The sequence below is a fragment of the Chamaea fasciata genome, unplaced genomic scaffold, assembly GCF_029207755.1.
Source record: "Chamaea fasciata isolate MVZ Bird 193981 ecotype frontalis unplaced genomic scaffold, bChaFas1.0.hap1 SCAF_8, whole genome shotgun sequence".
NCBI classification, from domain to species: Eukaryota; Metazoa; Chordata; class Aves; order Passeriformes; family Sylviidae; genus Chamaea; species Chamaea fasciata.
The window spans coordinates 25,794,806-25,807,143 of record NW_027094093.1 but is presented as its reverse complement, the minus strand read 5'-3'; positions in this window follow the sequence as shown (position 1 = coordinate 25,807,143).

The following is a 12,338-nucleotide window of genomic DNA, read 5'->3' as shown; positions in this document are numbered from 1 at the left end:
AAGATCAGGATCTAAATTAAAAAGCTCCCTTCAGCCCAATACTTTCCTCAGTTTTATTTCAGTTTCTCGTGCATCTTTCCAGCCTTCTAGTAGTTCTGTTCCTTTAAATCTTAGTCAATCATTTTTTTCTAATAGCAAAACATGAAAAGCTTCACAGAAACCTAACTAGATTACATCTAAGGAACCTGGACTGATGAGGAGTTTTTTATGGTGTAATGCTATTGAGGTGCTTCTCACCAAAACTCACAGGAACACTTAAAATGAAACCCAAACCGACTGGAAACTTCCTAGATCTTATGCTTCATACCATACTTTGAATTCCTTCTAATTTCTCAAAAAGATATAAATATATATTGGGGTCAAGGTTGTGGCAGCATTCACAGCACTACAAAGGCTTTGAGCAGAAAGAACAAATCAAGGCAATTCCAACTCAAATTGTTTTTCACTTGGACTTCAGATGCAAACCCAACTCACAGATCTATGTGTGCGTATCCTCAGCCAGCCTTAACTGAAGATCTTTTAAGGAAACTCTACAGCGTCTATCATAAATCTCAGAACCCCAAATGTGTGAAAATCATTTCCCATGTACATTGTAAACAAAACTGCTCTTTATGAGGTATATGTAACAAAGGTATTATGCATATAAATTTGCTTTTCAAAAACATGATCATCTGTTCGAAATACGAACTGAGACTGAACCTCTGAAAAGATACAGAGACCTTGGCAGGGGTGGTTTTGCTTTTAAATGGCATTCTATCAAAAGAATGACAACAACAACAATAAAATAAACAAGCCAGGCTTGATAGGTTTCACATTGTGATACAGTGTCATGCATATTAATCACCATAATGAAACTTATTCCAAGTAATTCATGTGCTGCATAAACAGCTTTGTAAGCTGATATGTTTTAATTGTTGGCAGGAACATATTGTTCAAATCTGTGACAATTAGAGAAAAAATTGTGTCTTTGTACCATTTTTGGTCTGACCATTTTTGGTTTTTTCCAAATAATTTTAATAAAATCTAAAGATAGATCCTTAGGAAACAGTATGAAAATTCTTCTCTTTTTTTCTCAGCAAGAAATGGAGTTGGAGAAGAATGGTGCAACATGACCAAAAGCTCACACACCTGATGGGTTAAGCCTCTCACACGTGGTGGGTTATCAAGTCTCCAAAATTATTGCAACAGTGTCTATTAATTTGTGTACAATGGTGGTACAGATGATGAAAGTAACACAGTTGCTTTCATTATTAACTTCATTATATGATCTGTAACATTATTAGCAGCAAGACATCAAGCACAGAATGCAAGCTGATAATGTAATCAAGCACAAGATGCTGAAAAAATTGTGAATAATATGCTATTTGCATAAAAGAGCCTCTTCTTATTAAAATCACAGCCAGGGCAAAGAGCTTGAAGGTAAACCCAAAAGTTTTTTCAGTATAAACCACAAAAAAGGGTAAAAATCTGCAATAAGAAAGGTGTCTTTCAGAGCTATTTTTGTTGATATGTGGTACTAATTAATGACAATTATTAGTGGTTTTGTTGTCATTCTTATTGAAATTGCTTCAAGTAGCCCCAATCAACAATCAGAATACTGCTCAGGTAAATTATTTACCCAAGTATAAAACCACATGTTTGCCCCAAATGGACAGTGAGCTAAATTTAATGAGACAGATGCTTAAATTATTTGCTGAATGGCAATTGATTTTAATCTGTGCTTAAAGTTAGCGTGAACTAAATGGTCTTTCTCTTATTGGACTTTTTATTCCCTCCACCCATGGTGGTTTAACCCCAGCTGGAAACTAATTGCCTTCTCTTTGGTGGGATGGTGGGAAGAATTGGAAAAAAACTTGTGGATTGAGATAAGAACAACTTAATAACTGAACTAATGTAAAAGAAACAATAAAAATAACAATAATGGCAATTATAAAAATAATTTTAATGAAAAGGAGAGAAATTAAACCCAAGGAAAAGAAGTGATGCACAATGCAATCACTCACTATCCACTGACTGATGCCCAGTCAGTCCCCAGGCAGCAATTGATGCCACCCCACCCAATTCCCCCAATTTATACACTGAACATGATGTTCTATGGTATGGGACATCCCTTTGGCCAGTTTAGGTCAGGTGTCCTGATCCTGCTCCCTCACAGCTTTTTGTGCACCCCTCACTGGCAGATCGTGAGGCACTGAAAAGTCCTTGACTTAGAGCAAGAACTATTTAGCAACCACTAAAACATCAGTGTGGTAAGAAAAAAATTTTCCCAGCCAAAACCAGGACACCACCCAGGCTTTCTTTTGTGTTATAGATCTTTCTGGAAATTGTATCTTCTAGTTGAATTATACACAGTAATTAGAAAGATGATACCACGTGCCTGCTTGGAGATCTTAAAAAGTGATATAATATAAATACCAAGACTGCAGTGTGGATTAGTCCAGTCAAATTATTACTGTAAAATGGATCTGCAAAGCAAGATATCCATAAAAGTCAGGTCTTTGCCTTTTGTTGTTTAAATAATTCCTCTAGAAATTCACAAGGAAGGGATTAAAACTTTGATTTTCAACAAAGGTTTCATTACGTGTGACAGCACAGTCTGAATTCTAAACTTGAAATATGACAAATCTGAGACCAAAAAACCCACAATTATTCTTCTCTGTTTGCTTGGCTTTCTAGTCCAGCTCTGTTCCAAGAGGAGAGTTCTGTTCCTTTAATTGCCACAGTTGACTCTTACATCCAGATTTATCCTTGTAGTTACAGCAATGCAATAACCATACTCCAAGAGTTCTGCCAAAAATCAATTACTCCAAAGGCAAAAGAACCACAGTGAGCCAATATCCACAAAGGTGTTTAGATCCTGAACCTCTGTGAAATGGACCTACACAACTCTGTTCCCTTCCTGGCATAACATGCTGCAACTGTCAAATATTTGCTGTGTTTGTAAACTAGTGCTTTTAATCACAGTACAAATTCCATCTCAGTCATCAAAGATAAATGCTTTAGCAGTGCACATGTCTAATTCTATCTATAACATCAGGAGCTTAGTTAGGGTCCTTGAGCATGTGATGACAATTAATTAACTGCGGTCACGGGTGGGTTAATTTTACTGAGAAATCTCAAGCACTGAAGGCCTCCGTAATTTGCTGTATCCCTTGTTCCTCAGGAGAACTGATTCTGAGCTAAACTTCAAAAAATTCATCATAAAATATTACCATAAAACAAGATAAGAAACACAAATCCCTCTTCAAGAAAATAAATAAAACATCAGGTTTTATCACTCTCCTCTAATTAACATGGCAACCATTCTATTCCTTCCTGGAGCCTCCAGGGCAAATCAAGTGAGGTGGTGACATGATGCAAACACCTCAGTGAAAAAGGGGAGCAGCTGGTGTGGGTTTGAAGGGGGTTATTTCCTAGCAATGCAGACTCCTCTGGAATTCGGCTCACACCTTTTGCAGATAAATAACTTACACATGCTGTCAATATGTCACCTTTGGAGAAATTACAGTATGTATAGTATGCAAATTATATGCAGTCACTGTGCATTCTGATTTCTTCCCATTTGTAGAAAGAGAAAAGATATACAAGAACATAAAAAGAAGCACAGAGGACTGGGTAGCCACAGGCAAAGAAAATCTTCATTAGTAAGCAAAGTTCTTCTGTGACAGAGGAAGACACCCACATCTAATGTTTTGATAATAGTTACAGATGTGAGACTGTTACACTCCTCTTATCCCAAATCCACATCTGTGCAGCTTAAGAAACAGCTGATAAACATATATGATAAACAAATGGGTGGCTACATGACCTACATTATAAGAATGGTTAAATAATGGGATCAAAACATCATCTTTGGGCCTTAAAATCTGTTGATACCCTTTTCTGCCTCTTAATGTGAAGGTCTGTCACACACTCTGAACTAAACCCACAATATGGGTCTTTTCATCCACTTCCTGACATAATGTCTGAAGCCTACCCCAGGACTTCTCTAAAGCAAGTTCAAAAGCCTGCATTTTGTTTCTGTTGAACAGCATTTATAGATGACAGCAACAAGGTACTTGCAATATGTTTTGCCAACAGAAAAACTTTGATATTTGTCCGCACATCTCAAGACCTTCTTCAGTAGAGATCTAATCCAAATGTTAATGCAACAGGATTCCTTCCCATGATTTCAATTCTATCTGGATCACAGGAACTTTCCTAAACTGTTTTGATATATTTGCCAAGTCATTGGTGAAGGTATATAGTAAACAGACCAGAAGGTGGTCCACACTTTCTGGTAAGACTCCTCTGAAGCTTTAAAAAGCTAGAGCGTGTGTAGGTTGTAAACCCTGAAGTAGTTGTACAAAGCAGCGACAGCTACGTATGTGAATATTCTGTCACTGATAACAATATTTTGAGGAGATGAGCTGCTGGTGACCCAAGTCAGAGCAAAGTAGTGGAGTATAGAGCATTCACCACTCAAGGCTGCTCAAAGGAGATGAAAATTCTGAATATGAAAGTCCTTCTTTGCTTTCCCAGACATTTTGGCATTAGATAGGCAGTCATAGGATTTGTCAGTGAAGGAATGTACTAACTAGTGAGGGCTGAAGCCCTGTAGTTCAGGCACATCATTGCCATTGCCAGCACAGCCAGAAGAAGCACAAGTGAGGATGAACTGAGCCCAGGCCTGGCTGTGCAGGCTGGTTCTGATATGTAGGCGGGGGCAACCTGTGTAGATTAATAACAATGACTGTGCAAAACAACTGCCCTTTTCTAGTGTATGACCTTGTTTGCTTGGGAACCATTACAAGAAGTAAGAGAGTATAATTAGCAACAGATAATGACAACAATGGTAAGGAAAAGCGAGCTGCTTTCTGGGCATTAGAAATGGCAAAGTACAATTTGCCGTGCCCATTACCAGGAGACAAGCAATGAGATGATAACAATTCCGTTAAAGTTATTGGTGGATTCAAATTTCTGCCTTTATAAAAGAAATTCCAAGAGAAAAGCTAACAACAGGTGAAAGCACAGTGGATGGAAGAAGTACAGCTGTTGGGGGGAAGACTTTAGGATGTGCAACAGACATAAAGAAACACCAAAAGAAACACTAACACACAGACTTTTAGTGGTAAGAAGAATCTAGCCTGAAAGCACATAGCAGAAACTGCTGATTCAATGAGGATTTTTCCAAAAGGCCAGAAGTTTACAACTGTGTCACAAATTGTAGACAACAGTTGAGGCACTGATAACAATGAAGAACAAACAAACGAAAAAGAAAAATACCCCACACATACAAAACAACCCCAAAAAGCCCACAACCCACACTGTAAATAATTGACAGCTTATGACTAAATCCAATACAAAATGTAGTAAATTAAGGTCTTTGTGATGGCATACAAGTCTGTTTATACAATTACAAAGGCAGTCCCAGAGAATTTGTTATTCATTTAGCATCATGGAGTACCTTAGCACCGCATCTTTCCAAATGTGTAATTTAAAAGACATAACTCCAGAGTATGTCATTACTAGTTTTATAGATTAGAGAAACAGCTCTTAAAATGGAACTTGTTACAGAATCTGTGCTTTCTTCTGATTTCTTCAAAATTGTCAAGATTCTGAATGAAAGGTTGATTTTGGGAAAAACAGCAGCAGCAGCAAACAACAACTCATATTAGCATTCTGACTTTGATGGACAATTTACATAGCATATGGTCCTGATTGCCAAAACACTTGTTTGAAATTACCTCAAATATTATATTCAGTTACATGACACAGAAAGTAGAAGGGTGAATACTCTTATTTTTTCTCATTTTCTTTTTTTCTCTTCAAAGAAAGCAACTCTGGAGCAGATTGTAAATTACACTGGAACCTACTTCATATCCAAAGACATCTAGTTTGCTGCAAGATATGCCATCACATATGTCATATTGACTCTTTGCCATTCTGCCACAGTGCAGATTACTGCCTGAACTGATGCAGAATTAGCAACCAGTGCCCCATCAGCCTAATAAACTGCAGGTTCTAGCTACAACAGGTTGTGCTAGCAGTGAATCTCCCAGTAACAGAAAGACTATTTTCACCTCTTCAAGTATTTATGGTGAACTGCGAACCATTCTTTTCATCCTTTTGCCCTAAAAATAGTGAGTTCTGAGGTCTTTTTCTTCTTCCAAGGTCCACAGCAGTAATTTATCAAGCTTTTCCTGTAATGCCAGTAATGTGTGCTCTCTTCACATATTTACATACAATTTACATATTTACATTTAGCCTACGTGTAAAACATTTTTTGTGTGGAATCAAGCAGGCTATTTTATTAACAATGGTGTTTGGAGAGCACATTTAATGATCTAGACATGTTTACCTTGAGGAGAAATTTACAAATGGACTTTGAAATGGAACAAGCCAAATGAGAAAACAACTCCCTCACTCAACCAGCATGGGGAAAAAATTAAAAACGGTTGACTTTTGTTACAAAATGAATCATGTATTCCATGCCAGCTTGACCTATTAAATATGTCATGTTCAGCCAACCCCTGATTGTACTATGAATGACCTTGGGTTGCAGGAAGATATTGCCAATACAGATAGAGGAGAAATTTTCAGCACTTTTTCATCTCCTGTGTGACTTCTTGGAGACATTTTCCAGAGCCTGAAATGTTGATAGTGTTTCTACGCCCTTTTACTGCAAAGAAAGGAACCATACAATGCAGAAAGTTGGGTTATGTCCTTTTCAACAGTTTATAGTTGCCTTTGGTTCTGTCAGAGGTGTTGATCTACTGAAGTAGTCCCTCTGCATTTACCCTTAGCTAACAGCCAGGGTTGTTTGAAACTTGTACACAACCATGTCTTCTCATCATGTCCTTGATGTTAATCAGGAGAAAGAGCAGTGAGATTGAAAAGCTGAAAATTTCACCATTTTAAATGAAGTTAATTACCCAAAAAAAAAAAAAAAAAAAAAAAAAAAAAAAAAAAAAAAAAAAAAAGAAGAAGAATGTAAAAAATGGCATAGAATTACTCTTTTCCCCCCCTCCTCTCATTCCTCTAAAACTAGAAAAAAATATCCTTGACTTCTTTTCAGTGTTGTTTAACAATTTAAGAATTATTCTGGAACTTCCTAGTAAGACTGCTTTAACAACAACAGCACGAGGGACCGAGAGACACAGACTGAAAGCAAGTCCATTCAATTCACTAGCTATTTACACTCTGAGACTGTAACTTAACAAACAAAAATCTTGGTGAAATTAAAACAGCATTGGAAACCTGCAACATCATTGCAAGTGCAACAGAGAACATCCTTGGCATAAAACAACTATAAAGGAAAATAGGAGATCGATAAGTTTTTAGAAGGATGATAGAAGAGCCAATGAAAAAATTAGGGCAGAATGAAATAAGACACATTAAAATAGCCTTGCCGATGCATGTCTGGGTGCCAATACTTTCATTTGAAGTGTACCTAACTTCAAGCATTCTGATTCTGATCAATATGCTCTCCTTTCTGAAAAAGAGATTAACCACCAGTGATAGATGACTACTTTTTATCCATGTTCAGTACAATCGCTGATCCACCATCTTCAATCAGCATTTTCAAGGATGTGATAGAGGTCCCTATTTAATCTTTTGTGAGACTCCGGAAGGCCCCAGAGGGCAGTCAATAAATACTTGTCAATAAGTACTCTAGAGACTGGGCTAGAGGTGCATTTAATTTCCCACTGGAAGAACTGCTTGTCCATGCCTTGTTGTGAAATGATGGAGTGAAGTGTGTAGGCTTCCAGATGTTTGTACACAAATCAAGCACTGGACACCACATGCAGAAGATGTCTTCAGAGCACCTGCAGGTGGGTCTGGCTGCAAAACCCCATGGTTCAAACCCTTCCTGGAATGAGGGATGGACTCCAGGGACCTGTAAGCTCTTTTTTCAAATCTACAAGATGTTTTGAACTACCTGACTCTGATCTCAGCTCAAGAATATGCCATCATAGGAGAACTAAATGAAACCATCTAGTTTTCCAAGAAATAAACAAGAGTTGCACACCACCCAATTCCTTGCTGTATTAACTTGTGCTTCTCATTTCTCCTCCCAGCGATTTCTAAGGTCCTACACTCAATGCAAATCAAACACATTTGTAAATTCCTCAGGCTATTCAAGCACATGGAAGCAAAAAAAAAACCCTATCACACAGAACAGCAAGCATTCTTATAATTTTCCCATCCCTGGAAATATCTGACGGAACAAGTGTGCCTCATATAAAATCAAAGCAGAATCATGTATGCATCTCGTGTCATCGGAAACTTCAAGGTACATGAGGTCCTTGCCACAGGGAATGTGTGCTGCCAGTACTTGTGCTGGTGTCTGACTGTGGACAGGTTGTTTTGGTCAGTATTTCTTTAGTGCTTTATATGGCACTAAGATGCTGAGTGCACTGAGCCTTTCACAGCTATGAGTGCTTAAGAAGTTCTAAAAAAATTCTTAGAGAGCTGTTTGCACATGAGCATTTTACTTGTGGAATGCTTTATGTTGGCAAAATCCAAGGTGTCAGACAGTGAATGAGTAGAGCTGTCACCTGGAGCAGGCTGGAATACCTATGTTAGCATTTTGATGTGCTCAAGTGGCATGTTCTAGTTGTCAATTTGCCTGATATTTATAGTAGAAGGCCCAAGGGATTGTCTCAAGGGCACAGTGTATGCTCAAGCAGCTCCCTGTGACCAAAGCCATGGGCCAGTTGCCATGAAGAGTGTCCCATTCATGAGGTGGGTGCACCATCACCTGCCAGGCAGAGACATGGGGGTTGGGGCTGGCCACCTGCATCAGCCTCTTTGCTGGCACACCTGCCATGCAGGCATGGAGACCTCTAATGGAGTGTATCAAATCAGCTCCCACTTTTTTTTTTTTTTTTTTTTTTTTTTTTTTTTTTTTTTTTTTTTTTTTTATGGTTTGGGGTTTTTGTTTTCTTGTTTTTGCACTGCAGTGGTTGGTAATATGAAAAACCTGGCAACCCTCCCTTCTATGTATGACTGATTGATGCAGTAATCCCAGGCAAGGCCTATGCCCAAATGCCAGTGGATAATACACCTAACACGTGTGACCCTTCAATAAGCAGCCTGAGTTTAACTGCTGCTTATGTCTGAGATTTCCCAGTGGCATCTTTATACTGTAAGCAAGGTGTTATCAGCACATGGTAGGGACCACATGAATGTGGCACTTCTTTGCCAGGATCACAGGAGCCCAGAAAGAGTTTGAAGGAAAGATGATACTGCCATCATTTCTATTTTATCTAGAAACCATTGTGATTTTCTGTTCCCTTTCCCTTAGGATGCAGCACACAACTGGTTGTGGAATACTTTTGGGAATGACACGGTGTGATTGACCACAAGAATAACTGCAAGAGGCTTCTGTGGAGGACTGTTTTACCCAGTAATTCTGTTTGGGTGGCAGTTGATAGTAGGTACTGATACAGTTAGATATAATTATACAATAAGTTCATTCTGCAGAGCAAATAATAATGCTGAAAACTAACATCAATGCATCTCAGCTTTAGGCACTGGAAAAAAAAAAAAAAAAAAAAAAAGAAGTGGCAGGATGTTTTAGAGTAAGTTTATGAAGAGACAAATCTTTCAAGGTCAGTCACAGCAGTGCTGTTCCTAAGAAAATGAATTTTAAAATTCACTTCTAAAATTAAGTTATATTTTACACTGGAATTTGGATTCCAGTAGAGTTGAAAGGATCACCCAGCAAGTACAGTATCTCTGTTTGCCATGCCTGGGGTCAATAAAGGACATAACTATGGTATTTAGAAATCCTTAAGTTATTACTTCATTTAAGTCACACATTTTATTTTCATTTGGTTGCTTAGCCTGTGGTATATCCCAAATACTCTAATGTAAAAAATTCTTTTCAAAGGATTTTTAAGTGGCTTAGTGACAGGTCCCAGAGAACTATGAGTTGGACAGAATTTATTACACTTAACACAAACAGCAGTTTTGGCAGTATCTGTCAAAAGAGTACAAGTGATACCCTGTTATGAAAAAATACAAGGAGTGAAGGAAGTATGAAGTTGCAGGGCTCTGCTTCTCCAGGGAAATGACCTGCCTGACTATATTTTGGCTCATTTGTCTATGGTGGTTCTCAGCTGCTGAGTTGCCATGTGTAGGTAATCTGATATGAAAACATGTCACTGCTGGTCTGGATTCTTAGTAGGGGTAAATTAGACTTCAACCTCTGAAATATCATATCAGAAGAATTTGGTTTTTACTTATATTTAGAGAACTAATTCCCATAATCTACGAGCAAATGTTTTCAACTAAATAAAACAAATAAATTAAAAATTAATTTCTTATCTCTTTATGATTATAAGACATCACCAGGATGTGAAAAGGAAAAAAAAAATGGAGAGAGAGCTGTACCATAAAAAAGGCCAACATAAAAGAATTCTAGAAAATAGTATGATAATTAATAGTTAATAAAGCCAAATCATGATGTAAGGTAGCAATTTTAAAGACTGAAGCACTTTTAAAGACTGAAGTGTAAACTGATAATTTCCTCCAGCATCTTCCATATTACAGGCTAAATAACTTTGACTCATCTATTTACTCTTGATTGTGGATTTGTGCTTTGAACAATATGAGTCAACTATTGTCTGCCTTTCTGCATTGAGAGTGTTATTATAATTTTATCTACTTTTCAAAAGGTTTCCAGTCTTTGATTTCCAGGGATGGAGAATTCAACTTATCTCTAGATTAATTACTCCAATCATTAAACTACCTTTTGTCTTAAATAGGCATTGGGGCTATGCAAAAAAAGAGTCAAAAGTCTTCAACTTCCTTCTACCATGCACAGTTTCCTGATATAGATCATTAGTCTGCTTTCAGAAGTCTTTTTACTTTGCCGGTATTTGTTGACCTTATTCAAATCATATTCCTTCCAAGTCTAAACCCCCAAAACTGTCCTGATTCTCCTGCTCGTGTCAGGTCTGCTGTGCATAGACACTTTTCTGTAGGTCAATTTTGACCCCTTCTGGTATCAGTGGGACTCCCCCACACAAAAGCCACATCCCTTCTAATTAAAAATGGAGCATGCACCAAGACTCTTTACTGAGCTATATGCCCACTTAATGTCAAGCTTTGAACTAACGAACATGTAACATGAACTAACAAACATTATCCTCCATACCTAGGTTTTAATACTGGAATCAAGTTTACACATACAAAAAAAACCCCAAAATAACAATAAAAAAGAAATTGTCCAAAATGTAGGGATGCTTAATTTTAAATTCAATGTTTACATATCAGAATGGCCTTTTTTCTAATTACCAGGGCTTAATAAACTTATTTAGAAAAGCTCTAAATAATCTGTTTGAAAACTCAGTGCCCATATTTCTATGTAACTTTGAAATTTTGCCAAAAGTTAAGATGAAATTTTTAAAAAAACATGTTGGAAAGAACTTGTCATGAGGGTATAATTTCAGGTCAATAAAGATTGTAACTTAACTTACTACTGCTTTTGAATTTGTTTTTTGGAGGATCTGAGACAATTGTCTGCATGAAGCATTAAAACATGAATTCAGACCAATTCATATACACGATGAATTTAAAATACTTAGCACTATGGAAGATAATGAAGAAAAAAATTAATTTTGCTATCTTGCCACTGTGATAATTTGATGCATTAGGCACAGCCCATTCTTGTTAAGAAACATTAAATACTATTATAATTTTTGAGCTTGCATAATGCAAGAGGCAAGAGTTTGGGAAAATACACATATTGGCTGATAATAGATTCAAGAGCACATTTTTTCCTTCCCCCCTACCCCCTTCTGAAAGAGGATTAATCTTACTTTGTCTGGTGCTTAGCATCCAGAGACAATAATGTGTATAAAATTAAATGGGAATTACTTTAGAATTTTAGATGAAAAATGCTTTGGGGAATAAAGTGATAAAAATAAGGTCAACTGTCTGCATAGAGCAGCAATACAAGCAAATCCAGAACCAACGAGCAGTAACCTCAGCAAGACAAAGATCATTTTACAGAATTACTACTTTTCCAAATTTGCAGGGTGAATACGTAATAAAAAGAAGATTTGGGATTTGTACATGGATTTAAAAAAAATTTGATAATCACTGATTTAATGAGGATTTGGATCACCAATACACAGTCAGTCAGAGAATTGAGTATAGGAGATGAACATGATAATAACAAATGAAATCTTGTTTAAAATTTGGTGTCTTGGCAGGTGGTAGGTAATTAATGCTCCAAGGAGAACTATGTTGCAAGTCAAAAGGTATAACTAGGTTCATTTAGGAGATAAGAGATGTAACACAGGAGAAAGACTGTCGCTACCCAACTCTCCTGACAGCCATTTTCT